Source organism: Chelonia mydas, chromosome 2 (genome assembly GCF_015237465.2).
Source record: "Chelonia mydas isolate rCheMyd1 chromosome 2, rCheMyd1.pri.v2, whole genome shotgun sequence".
Lineage (NCBI taxonomy): Eukaryota > Metazoa > Chordata > Testudines > Cheloniidae > Chelonia > Chelonia mydas.
In genome coordinates this window covers 180,337,777-180,353,430 of record NC_057850.1, presented here as the reverse complement: position 1 = coordinate 180,353,430, position 15,654 = coordinate 180,337,777, and the positions used below count along the sequence as shown (strand labels likewise).

Sequence of the window (15,654 nt, the reverse complement as noted above, 5' to 3'; positions counted from 1 at the left end):
GTAGCATGTATTAAATGTATTGATGTATGATTTGACCATATCCTGCCAGCCACCCTTTTTGAATAGCAGAAAGGAATGGCCTAATGGGCCATTTGGTAAAGATGCATCAGCTGGAATCTGTGTCTAGGCTGATTTCAAGGCAGTAACAGACGTTTTAAGGTCACTATTTTGTTGTAGGTTTAGCATTTTAAAATAAGTAAAAGAATGCCATGATTGTTTTCTTGTGCATTGCAATTTGATGTTCCTGTTCAAAATATTCCGTGTAAATTAATTCTGTTTTGTGTGTGAATAAGGAATGTGTGTAAAGAGATAAGTGTGAAGGCCATCGCTGAGCCAGATGTACGAGGTAGGAGCCGGAGACAGACGCAAGGGCGCCAGGAGGCTGCAACACGCCCCTATTGAAATGTCAGAGGAAGGCAGATTGACGACTCTAAAGATGAGACAGGCACCTACCAGTAGAGACAAGATAGCTGTGATAAACAATGAGAAGGACAATTTAAGAAAACAAGCATTCATCAAACAACGATTGATTACAGCATGACGGTGCAAAACTCATTAGTCCCAATGAAGGAAAAATCACTATATAAATAGGGTGCCTTGCCATGAAATTTTGGGTTTGTCCTGCCAAGACTTCCCTGGAGCATCGTGCTGCGACCAACGGAACCCAGCTCCTACCTACCTGTGATCATCTAGCTGGCCACTAGATTGATCTGGACTCTGGACTGGTAACAATAACACTGACTGATGGGACAGCGTGTGTGTGTGTGTGTGTGTGTGTGTGTGGTGTGATTGAAGCACTTGGAGATTGAATGCATATACTAATTGTTGTATCTTCAATAAACGCAGCGTATAGCCTTTTCCCCTGAAAAAGATCCCGTATGCTTCTTATAAGCATAACACCATTGACCTCTATGGGCCAGGCTCCCTAATCTGACTACATCTTCCAGGATGTATTACGGCCATACAACTGCCATGATGCACTGACTCCCCTTACCAAGTGGGGGAAACTGTGGTACATCATGGGATACCAGGGGCGGATTTACCATGAAACATACCATGCCCTGGTACGGGGCCCCCAGTGACAGGGGTCCCCATGGCTGGGCACTTGGACAGCCTGCTCCATGGGTGAGGGGGGTGGACTACGGGGGCAGAATCTGTGGGGGACAGGAGAGCAGGGAGCAAGGCTCACCTGCAGCCTCAGGGGAGCAGGCGGGAGGTATGGGTGGTGGCAAGCAGCATGAACGCGGGCCAGAGGATGCAGGAGGAGCACAGAGCGGCCATGCAGCTGGCTGGAGAGAAGCGGTGCTTTGAAGGGGAAATTGCCTCTTCTCTCTGGCCACCAGCTGCGTGCCTTTCCCCTGCTCCTCCTGAGTCCTCCGGCCCGCGTTCGTCCTGCTCACCGCCACCTGTACCTCCCACCTGCTCTCCTGAGGCTGCAGGTGAGCCTCCCTTCCTGCTCTCCTGCCTGGTGAGTGGCTGCTGGGTGCCGCACATGCGGGGGGACGGAAATGGGGCTGGCCACCAGAACTGGCACAGAGCCCACGGGCAGGGGGGACCAGCCGGGGGAGGCGAACAGAGATGAGCACACAGAGGCAGCAGGACGCTCAGGTGGCCGCCGATGGAACTGTGCCCCCCCCCACCTTCAGGTGGGTGTTCAGCCCACACGGGTCTCTGCCTGCTTCTCTGGGCCAGCCCGCGTGGGGCCACCAGGGCACCCAAAGCTGTCCTTGGTGACCATGGAGTTCTTGGTTTCTCCTCTCCTGTCTTCTTCTCCAGCTCCATGGTGGCTCTGCTCATGTGCTGGGCCCCCAGCCCCGCCCCTTCCATCTGAGGCCCTACCCCTTCTGGGGGCCCAGAGCGAACCCCCGACACCTTGCCCAAGGGCCTGGCAATTCTGTCCTGCCCGCACCCCTAGTTCCTGTGCCTATCGTCCTGGCTGCCGCCCTGCGACCTCTGCCTTGGTCTGGACCCGTGCCTGGGAGGGACAGGGGCTGGCTTTCAGCACTCCACTATTAAAAACGTTCCAGTGCCACTGGTGTTAAACCTAATTGAGTGGTCCACGGCTGACCCAAGGTCCACCTATGGCTACACCTCTGCTCTTTCAGACATTCTTAATCTGCCTAAAATCAAGGTCAGTTTTTTAGCAATAATGAAGCAACACTGTGAGTCTGGCAGTCAAAAGCGCAAGAAAATGAAGGTGAGGCAAGAAGACAAAGCTAAGCAAAAAGACAGTTTGTCATCTTATTTTAAAAAGCTTGAAGAATTGACTAGTGGACATTCATCAAAATGTATGGGCGAGGGAATTACTTGATCACTTGCTGAGCTGTGGGGATACCACAATGACTGCAAAAGTTGAACAAGAGGACTCTGAAGTGTCAATGGAACTACAAAATATTGGTAATTTTGTCAAAGTAAGAGAAGAAACCTACCCTGAAGACATTGCATTATGGCCAAAATCTGTTTCATTGGATATGATAGAATTTTTCTTAGTAAATAAACCGAAAAACTTAGGTAATATGGAAAATTTGAGAAAAGAGTATGAGGTTAGAGGACGAAAGCAATTTAGAGGTCTTCATGAGTCCCATTTTCTGAGGATGAAGAAAAATGGGAAGACAGAAATGAGAAATTGGTTGATTTTTTCGGAAACCACCAAGGCAGTCTACTGTTATGTTTGCAAATTATTCCCTGACCATAGTAAAGGAAAATAAACATTTGTCAACGGGCACTCTAACTGGAGAAATATTGCAAGACATGTTGCTAATCATGAAACTTCCAAAGCTCAGATTAATGCCATGTGTAAGTTCATTCAAAAGTGTAAAGTATCTGGAAGAACTGATTCTGTGTTACCGGCTCAGTTTAATTCTGTTTTGTGTGTGAATAAGGAATGTGTGTAAAGAGATAAGTGTGAAGGCCATTGCTGAGCCAGATGTACGAGGTAGGAGCCAGAGACAGACGCAAGGGCGCCAGGAAGCTGCAACACGCCCCTATTGAAATGTCAGAGGAAGGCAGATTGACGACTCTAAAGATGAGACAGGCACCTACCAATAGAGACAAGATAGCTGTGATAAACAATGAGAAGGACAATTTAAGAAAACAAGCACTCATCAAACAACAATTGATTACAGCCTGACGGTATATAGCATATAGCCTTTTCCCCTGAAAAAGATCCCGTATGCTTCTTATAAGCATAACACCATTGACCTCTATGGGCCAGGCTCCCTAATCTGACTACATCTTCCAGGATGTATTACGGCCATACAACTGCCATGATGCATTGACTCCCCTTACCAAGTGGGGGAACTGTGGTACATCATGGGATACCAGGGGCGGATTTACCATGAAACATACCATGCCCTGGTAGGGGGCCCCAATGACAGGGGTCCCCATGGCTGGGCACTTGGACAGCCTGCTCCATCGGTGAGGGGGGTGGAGTGTTCTTATTAGAGGAAAGTGTTGAGACGTGTTGTTGCCACAGTCAAACTGCTGTCTTCTTTGGGACTATCTCTAAGAGAACATGATGATTCATCATTGTCAAATCGAAAAGGTAATATTTTAACCTGCCTTGAATATCTTAGTGAATTTGACCATTTTCTCAATGAACATTTGAAAAATTCTCAGTATCAGGGAAGACCAACTCTTTTAATGCACCAAACCTACAATGAATTCATCACTATAACTGCAGAACAGCTCAGAAACCAATTCACTGATGAAGTAAAGGATGCCAAGTACTATTCCATAAAAGTCAATTTAACAGCAGATGTGAGTCATGTAGACCAATTAACATTAATTTTAAGATATGTGACCAGCAATGGAGAAGTGGTAGAGTGATTTCTTTGTTTTGTCCGCTAAAATCCCACACTTCTGAAAGTCTAGAGACAACTGTTTTGGAAATCATTGCAAATTTAGGTTTGGACATCAAAAATTGCCATGGGCAGAGCTTTGATAATGCCGCAAATATGGCAGGAAAATATTCAGGCCTACAGGCAAGATTGAACAATGCAAATCCCTCCACTTTATTCATACCATGTTCCAGCCATTCCTTAAGTTTAATCTGCAACACTGCAGCCGAATCTTGTGAGGGAGCTACACATTTTTTTGACTTTGTTCAAAACATGTACGCCTTTTTTACAGTTTCCACACATCAGTGGAGTATGCTACAATCATGCTTGGAGCAGGCAAATGGAAAACATTTGACAGTCAAAAGAATTTGTGACACCAAGTAGTCTGCTCGTGAAGATGCTGTTTTGGCTTTAAATATGAGCTATGACGTTATAAAGAAAACCTTATTAGACATCGCCACATCACATTCTGAAAAACCACATGTGAAAACTGAAGCAAAATACTTAGCAGAAAAGTTTGAAAAGTATGATATTGCTGTTTTTACTCTTTTGTGGAACCGTTTACTTCAAAGAATTGATGCCATCAGCAAATCGCTGAAAAAGGTTGATACAAATTTATTGAATGCTGCACAATTGTTAGCCTCACTTACAAGAATTGTCATGGTAGTTCGAAATGACTACAGCTCGGTGGAAGCAGAGGTACTGACATTAACAGAAAATATAGGTTCCTCTGATATATCTGATGAGAAGTGTAAAAAAACCAGGAAGTTATTTTTCGATGAAACTAGAGACAGTGAAATCAATTTAAAAGGGAAAGAGAAGATCATCGTTGAGACAGTCGATGTTATTTGTGACACAATAATAGTTCAATTGCAGAGTTGAGGTGAATCTCTAAAGGAAACTGTTGATTTATTTTGTGTGTTTTTTGACAGAAGTATGGACAAAAATGCTAAAAGCCACTATAGTAAGAAATTAAGTGAATTCTACCCAGAGGACATAGACATAAATCTTTTTGAAGATGAAATGAAACATTTCATTCATTTTATCGAAAATGATGAGGTCTGTGCTTCAAGATCACCAGTTGATTGGTATAGACTTGTACGTGACAGTTTGCAGGCAACCTTTCCAAACGTAGAAACCTTTCTGAAAATATTTTTAACAATACCTGTCAAAAATGCTTCTGGTGAACATTCTTGTTCTGTACTGAAATGAGTTAAAAACTATGTGCGAAATATGATGAGTCAGGAACATTTGACAAGTTCAGCAATATTGACAACTGAAAGTGCCTCTTTACGAAATATTACTTATGATGACTTAATTGATGATTTTGTAAAGAAAAAGTGTAGAAAACAAGCTATCTGAATAAATATTTTTTTTCAAATTGAATAAGTTTCTTCAGAGGAAGTTAACTTTTATTTTTCCATTCATGCATCATCCTATACTTTTTATTTGTATGCATTTTTCATGTTAGTTTAATGCAAATACAAGCTTTCATCTAGACCAGAAGTTCTCAAACTGTGATCCGAGATTTCCATTCAGGTGGACCGAGGAAAGGTTGTTTTGGGGTTTTTTTTAATAAAGCGCTCTTATCCAAAGCACTTTAGAATAGTTAGCTAACAGTACAAACAATATTTGGAAAGATCATTAAGTGGTCCGCCGAGACCCTCAGCACTTTTCAAGTGGTCTGTGAAAAAAAAGTTAGACTACAAAAACAATTTATTTTCATTTACTTCCTATTACTTATAATATAGGAGGAGGGTGAAGAAAAAAAGAATGAAAAACAGAGGCGGGGGAGAGAAGAGAGAATGTTCTTTTTCTTGGCTGGGTCCCGTCAGGGGCTCCCAAAAATGAAGCTGAGCACAGGGCCCCACTAACTCTAAATCCGTCACTGTGGGATACGTAGTCCAGTCAGGGAGCCTGGCCTACAGATGACTATGGGAGCACAACACACCCAAACTGCAACTCCCTTGCAGCACCAGTGTTGATCTAGTTTGTCAGTTTTTCACTGAGAAACTGAAATTTTCCAGGGGGTGGGAAAAAACATTTTCCAACCAGCTCTAGCAAGTAAACTATAAATACACACCCTTCCTCTTCCCACCACAACTTTGATGTATATTAGTTGTTTTGTATTTGGGGAAAGGAAGACAGGCAATTAAGCAATTTTTTAAAAAAAGGGAAATACTATTGCAACTACATGGATTTTCTTCTTTAATCACCCATATGTGTTCCTGTTTCAAAGGTTGCTAGACTCTTATTTATATAACATTTTCCCAGCTAGTCTGTCTACAGCGCTGGGGCAGTAAGAGCACTTCTTCATTCTACTGTACTTGTAACTGGGGTGAGAAGCAGCAGCGTTGAATAATTGGGACCAGGGCACGCAGAGAGAAATGTGTGTTTTCAGCATTGCCAATCCCAAGCATTCAAAAATCATGTTTCAGGCCCCAAAACCATGATATTGGCTTTAAAATCATGAGATTGTAAACATAATAAATTTGGGATTATGTTCACAGCGTGCAAACAGAGAAGGGAGATAAAACCAAAGAACACTCTTGCTGGAAGGCCATAACACTAGATTTCTTAAAATCCAGAACCTCAGCACAAGAACCCAAAGCCAGACAAACACGAAGCTGGCTGCTCCCTAAAGCAGGGGCCATAACTCACCCCACCTTACTTAATGTTTTCAGGCCTTTACAAGGCAGCGAATCAGAGCTTTTGGGCATCACATGAGGGCTCGAGTTTCTCACCTTGGAAGACTTGCTCTGAGCAGGGGCCAACATCCAGTTACTCGTGATAACATGGTGGTGTTTTGCACATTTTAAATGCCTACTTTTTACCACAGACACAACCAGTGCTGCAGCTTACCACACCCTCTCACCAGCATGTTACCGCTAATGCCACCACTGAGCTCCATGCTCAGTAACCTCATTGTAAGCTGGGCATGGGCAGGGCTATATGCACATTCCAAAACTATTGTTAAAGTTTGTGTTGCCCAAATTTGCCCCAATGATCAGAGCAGACTCTTCCCCTCCCCCCCGCCCCCGCCCCCACCACTCCATTTGGACACCACTGAAGACTCACACTGTTTTAGTGGACAGAGTGCTGAAAGGGAGTAGGCACTTCTAGGTTCTGTTTCTGACACCGTGTGTCACTTAACTGCTGTCTCAACATGCCTGTCATTAAATGGGTCTAGCAATACTTACCCACTTCATAGAAGTGTTTTGGGGCTTGCTTAATTAATGTCTGTGAAGTGCTTTGAGACCTTTAGGCAAACAATGCTACAGAAATGCCAAGATTTCTACTTTCTATTCCGTTTTAGAGAGAGTCTTATACCATCTTCAGTGTAGTACTTGAGCACCTTCCAGTGGTGCATGAAGTGATATGACTAACATCTGTCTCATGCGGATCATTCTCGCAGTGGTAGAATTGTGTGCAGTGTAGTGTTTTTGCTGTTGGGGGGTGGGGGCTGTTTGTTTAAAATATGTGCACGCTGCTCTGTGTTTGTATTAGAGAAAACAGGTCGAAGACATGTACCTGGCACTTGGAATGATAATGAGGTTCATTCCACACAAACCCCAACAGCTCTGTCTCCTCAGAGATGAGCTTTACTCTTATGGTAGGAAGTGCCACTGTGACTAAGGAGAGAAGTTGTCAAGCATGGTCCTTAACCCAGAGCTTTAGGTGATCTTCTAGATAAGCTGGGCGTCAGCCACTGAGCACCTTGAAGGTAAGGACCAAGACGTTGAACTTGACTCAATACCGTATGAGAAGATAGTGTAGAGAAAAGAGGCCAGATGTGATATGCACACTATAGACAGTGCTGTTGAGGAGATGTGCTGATGGTTTCATTCCCAGGAATATTGCATTGCTGTAGTCTAAGGTGAGGTGACAAAGGCATGCATAGCCAAGGCCAGGTCATATTTCCCCAGGATAAGAGGGAATCTCCTCACCAACCGGAAATGGTAAAAAGCATTACTCCTGGATGCCACTGTGTGGGACATGGATGTCAGCAAGGAATCCAAGAGCACTCCTAAAGTACAGACTGAATTGTGGGTCTATGCCGTCACCAAAGGAGACTGCACTGTGTCTGTAAACTCTTCAAAATGCTTTCTTTTGCCCATTGTAGGCCTGGGTTGGCACGAGTATTAAACACAGGGAGGCCTTGTTTCTTGGAAGACAGGATTAGGGAGGTAGCGAGATCAGCAGCCTGAAAACAGAATGTTTGTGCTAGGATTAGTAAACAGGCCAGTGAGCTAAAAGACAGACTGTCTGTGCTAGCTAAGATAAGAGGGGGAGCACCCAGGGAACCGTTTACTAAGAACAAGATAACAGACAAGAGAGGTTGGGAGTGTAAAAATGAGGTAAAGTTGACCATGGACAGTGCATGGACAGAGCATGTTATACAGGAATTGATTCCTGCAAAGTAACCAAGCCAATCCCAAAACATGATGCAAGGTCTGTGGGGAGAATAGGCTGTACAGGCAAAGCTCCAATCGAGCCACAGAAATGTTGATATTTATGAGCAGACCGCTGGGGGCACAGAGGAGAAGGGCTATAAAAGGGACTTGCAGCAGCGCCATGTGAAAGCCAAGAAGCCGTAGCAGGCATACCAGAAGGTAAGGGAGGCTAACAATTGCTCTGGTGTGGACCTGCCACTTTTACAAAGAGCTGCATGTCATCCTGAGACAAGACCCTACCCCCAAGAACCCCAAGGATACTTCAGAGGAGCCTGCGTCGGCGGCCCCCTGCCATGAACAGCAAGGAGGAGTTGGTGGACGAGGAAGAGGAGGAGTATGGGGGACAGGTGACCAGGACATGTCTTGACTCCAGCTCAGCGAGCCAGGACATGTTTTGACTCCAACGCAGTCCAGCCAGTCACTACAGTCCAGTAGCAGTGATCCTGATGCAGGAGAAGCAACCTCTGGCAAGTATGCAGTTTGGTTTGAAATTACAGGGATGGAACCCCCTAGGTAGCAGGACACATCTGTTGATTTACACTATTTTACTTATGCGAGAAGAGACACTGAAATAACCAATAAAGGTTGCTATCTGCTTCTCATCCCCCTCTAGAGTTAGGCAGAGGAACACTCTGTTTATGTGCACCAGGATGTTTCCATGAATCCTCCGTAGATGTAAGTTTCCTGGAGGTAGCCTGCAATTCTGTGCCGAAGGTTCCTGGGGAGGGCAGCCTCATTTCTTCCGCCGCACTAGGACACTTTCCCAAGCCACTCATTGATTACTTCAGCGGGAACCATTGCAGCATACACAGGCTAGTAGCATATGGTCCTGAGCAGCATCCTGACACCTGCAGGAGCTGTTCCCTTTCAGTCTCCATTACCGTCAGGAGTAAGATAGCTAAAATCGCCACCATCTGTGAAAAATGGTGCCTGTATTCAGTTCAATTGCCCTGTACACATGTACTCATGCCCATGAGCTATCCCCCCCCCCATATCCCCAAGCCCCGCAATGTCCAGAGCCACACTCACCATGACAGGTGCTGTATAAATCCCAAGGAGAGGTGAGACTGTAGTGCTTACACCATGCATGGATCAAGGGGAGTGAGTTCAGTATCCTAAGTTTCGATTTATCTTATGACTACATTGACAATGGTATCTCTGTATTGTATCTTCAGGAGTTGTAGATGTGGCCTTGAGGGTCTCTCCATCCACACCAGTGGAATGGCGGAGCCAGATAAGGAGGAGGAAGAGGATTTGGGATGACGTGTTCCAAGAGAGCCTGCAAGGCTCTGCTGCTTCAGGTAACAAGCACGGGGCTTGGAGGATCACCCTCGCAGACAGCATGACCAGGGATAGAGTGGAGCAGAGAAAGGCACAGGAAAGGAAGAGGGAAGCGCAGCAGGAGATGCTTGCACTTCTCAGGTAGCAAACAGACATGCTGCAGACACTGGTGGACCTGCAGATTCAACAATCCCATGCTTGCCTCCCTCTGCAGCCCATAGAGAACTGCATATCGGGACCTCCCTACATACACCCCCTCCACAGTCAGCACGGCATCAGGGGCCACTGCACTACTCCTACCACTCCACCCCTGGGGACGTTAAAGACATTCACAGCCTCACACACACAGAACCGTGAAAAATATGGTTGGTGTATGTGTATCTGAAATGGAAATGACTGTTCGTTCCCCTTCATAAGTTCTTGTCTCTTAAGTTATAAATGTTTTTCTATTTGCATTACTATGGCATAAAAGTCTGTTTTTGGAAACATAATTCATTTTTATTAGTTCACAAGGTATGGTAGCTGGTGCTAACATCAGTCACAAGCAATATTAATAGGTGCATTGGCAATGTTATATTACTACATACACAGCATTCACCACTGGGTTCATACAGGGCTGCAAACGAGCAAAGATAGGCAGAGCACACTACATCAACACACACTACGCTTGCTCACTATTAAAATGGTCTTTCAAAACCCCCCTATGCCATATAGCTCCGTGCTGAGTTCTTCTTACAGTCCTGGTAACTGGCAGCTCAAAATCAGCAAGCAGCTGCTCCACCTCTGCTCTCCACCTCAGCAGAAACTTTCCCCCTTTGCTTCACAGATATTATGCAGGACATAGCAGACAGCTAACCATTTGGATATTTTTTTCAATGAGGTCCAGTCTCATGAGTGGACAGCACAGCAAGCCTTCAAACAACCGAAGGCACATTCAACTGTCGTTTTGTACCTCCTCAGCGTCTAGTTGAAGCGCTCCTTGGTGCTGTCGAGGTGGCCTGTGTACGGCTTCATGAGCCCTGCAAGCTGGGTCTCCCAGGATCGCTATTGGCATTTCAACATCACCAATGGTAATCTGCCAGTCTGTTACCCGCACACTCGGGGGCACCCCACCTTTACCCTTCTGTGGGCTCAAGGTGTGTAACACAGTTAATTTGGGCACCCCCACCCTTTCCCAATTCCTAGGGCTCAGGGACAACCATACCCAGTTCCTAGGGCTCAGGGTGTAACCTGGTTAATTTAAGTACCGACCCTTACCCAGTTCCTTGGGCTCAGGTCATAATCTTCTGTGGGTTTGTGGGGCCTTTTACCAGTGAAAGAGCCTCACACCGTAATATCCTTAACCTCTACCTATTAACAGTCATCGAAACAGAATACACACGCTAAGTATACAATGCTCCCCACTCCCAATAAGGCAGACAAACTTTTCCTGGTGGCCAGTCAGGATCAGGTCATCTGTGGTTCCTCCAACTTCTGCACAATAAGGTTGGCAGGGTGTTGAGGTCTGGTAGCTTTGATCTTGTGTCCTGGAATTTGGTTTCAAAGAACTTCCTTTCAGACCCCAGGTTATTTAGTCAAACTTGAGTCCTGCTTAGCTGTACCTTAACCAATCATTTTAAACTAAAGTGCTACAAAACAGTATTTTTCACCAATCCTAGCCCATCACAAAACAATTCTTTAACCAATCAGACCCCACCACCTTGGTTGATTTAAATCTTGTAAAATTAGTTATGCAACAGACAGAAAACTCAAAGAATCAGACAGAGACCATACAGATAAACAGTAGAGAAGTGGGGAACCATAACGGCAAAACAATAAAAATATAGATTTGACAATCACAACTGTTGATAAGAGGTTTCTTGCCAGGCAGAATGCTATCAGACAAAGTTTTCTTTAAAGATCTTAAGCTCTGTTTCTTTATCTGGGGATGGCGTACACAATTAGGACAGGATCACCTTCTTAACAGTCTGATATTCCATTGTTTCAATGTAATTTAGATGGAATGTGAAGATGTGACTTTCTGCTTCTTAGCTCATGGCTGCTGCTGCCCTAATGTGGCTGTGGCTGTTTACTAAAGAAAAAGACCTCAGACCTCACAGTCAGTAAAGAAAGCCCTTGCTTGTGGCTTTCTGAACAGTCCTGTGTTCTCAAAGTTGCACGCATCATGCATCTTCCCGTACCAGCCCATACTGACATCAGTAAAGCATCCCTGATGATCCACCAGCACTTGCATTATCATAGAACATGGTATCTGGCTGCTAATCTGGCACTCCCATGAAAAAGTAGCCCTTTTTGTTGATGTACTCTGCCCCAAAATGGGGATGTGCATGCCATCTATCGCCCCACTGCAGTTTGGGAACCCCACGTTGCTGCAAAACCATCCACTGTGTCCTGCATATCAGGATGCAATTAATGGTCCTAAACACTTGCATCACAACAGCCCACGTGGTGAATTTTCCAAATCCAAATTGATTCTCGACTGATCAGTAGCACTTGTCAGGGCAGATCTCGTTTTGGTGTCGCTGCACTGGAAGGGGTGGGGCGATTTCAACACACAGGTCCGGGAATGTGGCCTTACACATCCAAAAGTTCTGCAGCCACTGCTCATCATCCCACACCTGTGTGACAATGCGATCCCACTAGTCAGTGCTTGTTTCCCAGGCCCAGAACCGGCACTGTACCATCTGAAGCTGCTTGTGAATACCGCCAACAACCCTGAATTGTTTCTTTCTATGTCCAACCGCAATCTAGCCTCTAAGGAATCGACATGTTTCCCGCGGCTCCTCTTGCAGGTCTGTAAATATTGCAGGATCAGGGGGCCCATGCTCGCAACACTTATGACAATAGTGCAGAGCTGTGCAGGCTCCATGCTTCTTTTGGAGACAACAAACAGTGAGGAGAGACATGTGGGTGTGTGGGATTTTGAAAAGAAGTGAGAAGTATTATGTGGGGCATATTATGGGATGGAGAACACTGTATTATGGGAAGTTAAACCCATGCTCCCAGTCATCCCTGCGCTACTTGTTTCAGCCCCATGAGGCCTTGCAAAAACTTCCCAAAACACCCTGCTCTGGATGGGAGCAAGCTGCACAGGTGGGATAGCTACTCATGGTGCACTGCACTCTACATTGACACAAGCACTCCTGGTGAGGACATGCACCACCAACACAAGAAGTGTAGTGTGGACATGTACAAGTGATGTAATAACTGTGGCAGCTGAATGGCAACGTAACTTGGGTTGACATAATTTTGTAATGCAGATATTGCCTAAGTTTGGGATGACCGAGGACTAGAGTAGTCAGGTGCGGCAGCCTTCTGTCAGGAAACACATCAAAGCTCCACTCCACCGGGACTAAACCTCATAGCCGAGCCACTGGAAACACATGGGAGCCAAGGGTGACAACTCACTGTGGCCAGCAGAAGAGACTCCAGAGATGGAACAGAGGAGGGACCCCAAGTCCAACCCGTGACGATGTTTGAATGACTGGAACAAAGCTAGGAAGTGACCCAGGCAACGCACTTAGGGTTATCAGGTCCTGAGCAAGGGGCCACTGTTTCAAAGGGCCCTGGGTTGGAAGCTGGTGGAGTAGGGTGAGCCCGGGGTTCCCCTACCTCCTCCCCACCCCACCAGTGGGTGACACCTCCCAGAACTGCAACTGCCAGCGAAATTGACCTTTGGACTCTCGCTGTAAGGCATTACATGGCTCTGCCTCTCCAAACAGCCCTGCGTGGCCCCGTCCATGCTCCACCCTGAAGTCCCCTCCTGCTGCTAGTTGGCCCCAGCCCAGGCAGACTGCTCTTCTTCCGGAAAGCCTGCTGGGGCTGGGGCTGGGGCTATGACTAGGGTGGCTCGGACTTGGGGCAGCCGGGGCCGCCCAGCACTCCAGGCCTAGGGGGAAGGAGGGCCACCTGCTGGGTGTTCCAGTGAGCTGCCTACCAACCCGGTGCTCTCAGGTTTGGGGTGGGGGGGCGTATGCACTGCCCGTAAGGTGCTCTGGGGCTGGAGGCACTGGAGTGACCTGGGGCTGCGGGGGAGAGCTGGTGGCCATGGGGAGGGGAACCTCTGGGATTCAGGGGGATGGGGAAAGGGGAGGGGCCTCAGGCAGAAGGGGTGGGCCGGGCTGGGGGCTAGCCTCCCCAAGCCAGTGATTCACTCACCTCTTTTGAGCGCCTCCTGTCAGCTGGGTGCAAACCTGCACTCTCTGCTCGCATGCCAGCTGTTGCACTTGTCAGATAAGTCTTCAGTGGCTCAGCCTCTGGCTGAGTCATGGGCAGTCTAAAATGGATGAACCCCTTCCAAGGGAACAAAGGTCAACAAGGACTACCACCATGCCCTGGTTGGTGTCTGCAGTTGTGTTTCTGGGCTTAGTTCTCAGCCACTTCTGGGCTAGCTTTAAGTCTCTCACTGCTCTGTTTTAAGCACTGTCCCCAGGGCTTTCTCCCTGGAGGTTCTTTGTCCTCAGTGGTTCTCTGATGTCATGTTTAAGTTCCAGCCCCTTTCTTGGGCTTTTAATACTGAGTCTTATCCCCTTTTTGGGGCTTAGGTCACTTCCACAGTGGCCTGGGGGGTGCGTACAGGTGAGGCACAGCAGCAGGTGTGCAGGGGGCAGCCCCGTCCTGGGCAGTGCGTTGCGTCTGGGGGTGGTGGTGTGTGGGGTTTTGTGTCGGGGGTGGGTGTGGTGGCCTTGTGAGGGTCCCGTCTCAGGAGAGAGTGCGTGGTGAGGGAGTAGCCGGGGGGGGGGGCGGTGTATTTGTGAGGGGGGGTGGGGAGAAGGCTTAGGTGCGGTGCGTGCGGACCAGGGGTCGGGGGCTGCGGATGGTGTTGCGGGGCGTGAGCCTTGGTGTGGCGAGGCTGGGGTGTGAGGCTGGTGGTGCGTGCGTGAGCGCGTTGTGGGTCTGGGGGGGGGCGCGGGAATCAGCAGTATGGAGCAGGCAGGGAGCATCTGTGGGCTCGCTTAAAGGCAGGCAAAGCAGCTAACACTAGCATCTAGAGTTATAATACCCTGAACACACCTGACCTTGTTTGTTCTCAGAAGCTAAACAGGGATGGGCCTGGGTGCTGCAGGTCTCCCTTTGGCAGAGGCTTTTGCCACCTTGTCCTCGCTTGCTTCCGCAAAGGTCTCCCAGGCTGTAGCCGCCTCGCCCGCCGCAGCCCAGGGCGAGGGCTTTGGGCGCCCGGCCCCGTGGCGTCTTTGTTTTTCTTACCAGCCGGTGCTCTTGCCCCCTTGGCAGCAGGTGTGGGAGGCCAGCTGGCCGAAGCGGCGGCAGGCGCCCCAAGGCCTGTCTGCCCTCGCGCTCCCTGCCCGCCGCTTCAGCTCTGCCGCTGGGAGCAGGAGGCTGGGAGAAAGGAAAGCCACAAGCCTTGCCATGCAACATTGCCAGGGCCGCTGCAACCATTAGGCGAATTAGGCGGTCGCCTAGAGCACCAAGTGGTTGGGGGCGCCAAAAAGTGGTGCCCTGGCTCGGCAGGGAGAAGCCGCCTTCCGGAGGCAACAGAGAGCCAGAGCGTCCGCTTGCGGGGGTGGCGAGCCCCAGCCATGGAGGAGCCGCAGCGGCACAGGGGGGGCAGCAGCCCTGCAAAGGCCACGGCACCGCTAATGGGGAGCAGCTGCGACCCCTGCCCCGGCTTCGGCCCGGTGCTTTCCACTCCCCCCCCTCAGCCCCTGCGGCTCCTGCAGGCTGCAGCAGATACATGCAGGTGGTGGCCTCCGTGCACTCCCCGGCTCCGCCCTCGCCACGCTCGGGCTCTGCAGCTCCCGGGCATGTGAGCTGCCGCCGGGGCCCTGAGCCTGCTCTGGGCGGGGCAGTGGCGGCTCACACTCCCTGTTGCCGCAGAGCCTGAGCATGGTGAGGGGGGATCCAGGAGGCGCATGTGCGTGGCCCGGCGACCCCCCCTCGGGGGGTCCTTCAGCGGATGCCTGCAGGCGGCGGCCTGCGTACACCCCCAAGTTCCCCCCTCACCGCGCTCGGGCTCTGCGGCTCCCGGGAGTGTGAGCCGCCACTGCCCCTCCTGGAGCAGGCTCAGGGCCCCGGCGGCAGCTCACATGCCCAGGAACCGCAGAGCCCCAGCATGGCGAGGC

At 48.6% G+C, this 15,654-nt stretch overlaps 2 long non-coding RNA genes across 4 annotated transcripts in view; one reads left to right on the top strand and one right to left on the bottom strand.

Annotated features, from left to right (window-relative positions):
- Nucleotides 1-15,318, bottom strand: part of LOC102946590 — a 66,443-nt gene extending 51,125 nt beyond the window's left edge. For all 3 annotated transcript variants that reach the window (XR_006288892.1, XR_006288890.1, XR_006288891.1), the window contains exon 1: nucleotides 13,733-15,318. This is a non-coding gene — a long non-coding RNA (uncharacterized LOC102946590). The remainder of the gene's footprint in view (nucleotides 1-13,732) is intronic.
- Nucleotides 7,304-10,065, top strand: LOC119565374. The gene is made up of 2 exons (XR_005223965.2): nucleotides 7,304-8,764; nucleotides 9,469-10,065. It is a non-coding gene; the product is annotated as an uncharacterized LOC119565374 (long non-coding RNA).
- Nucleotides 15,319-15,654: the final 336 nt, after the last annotated feature.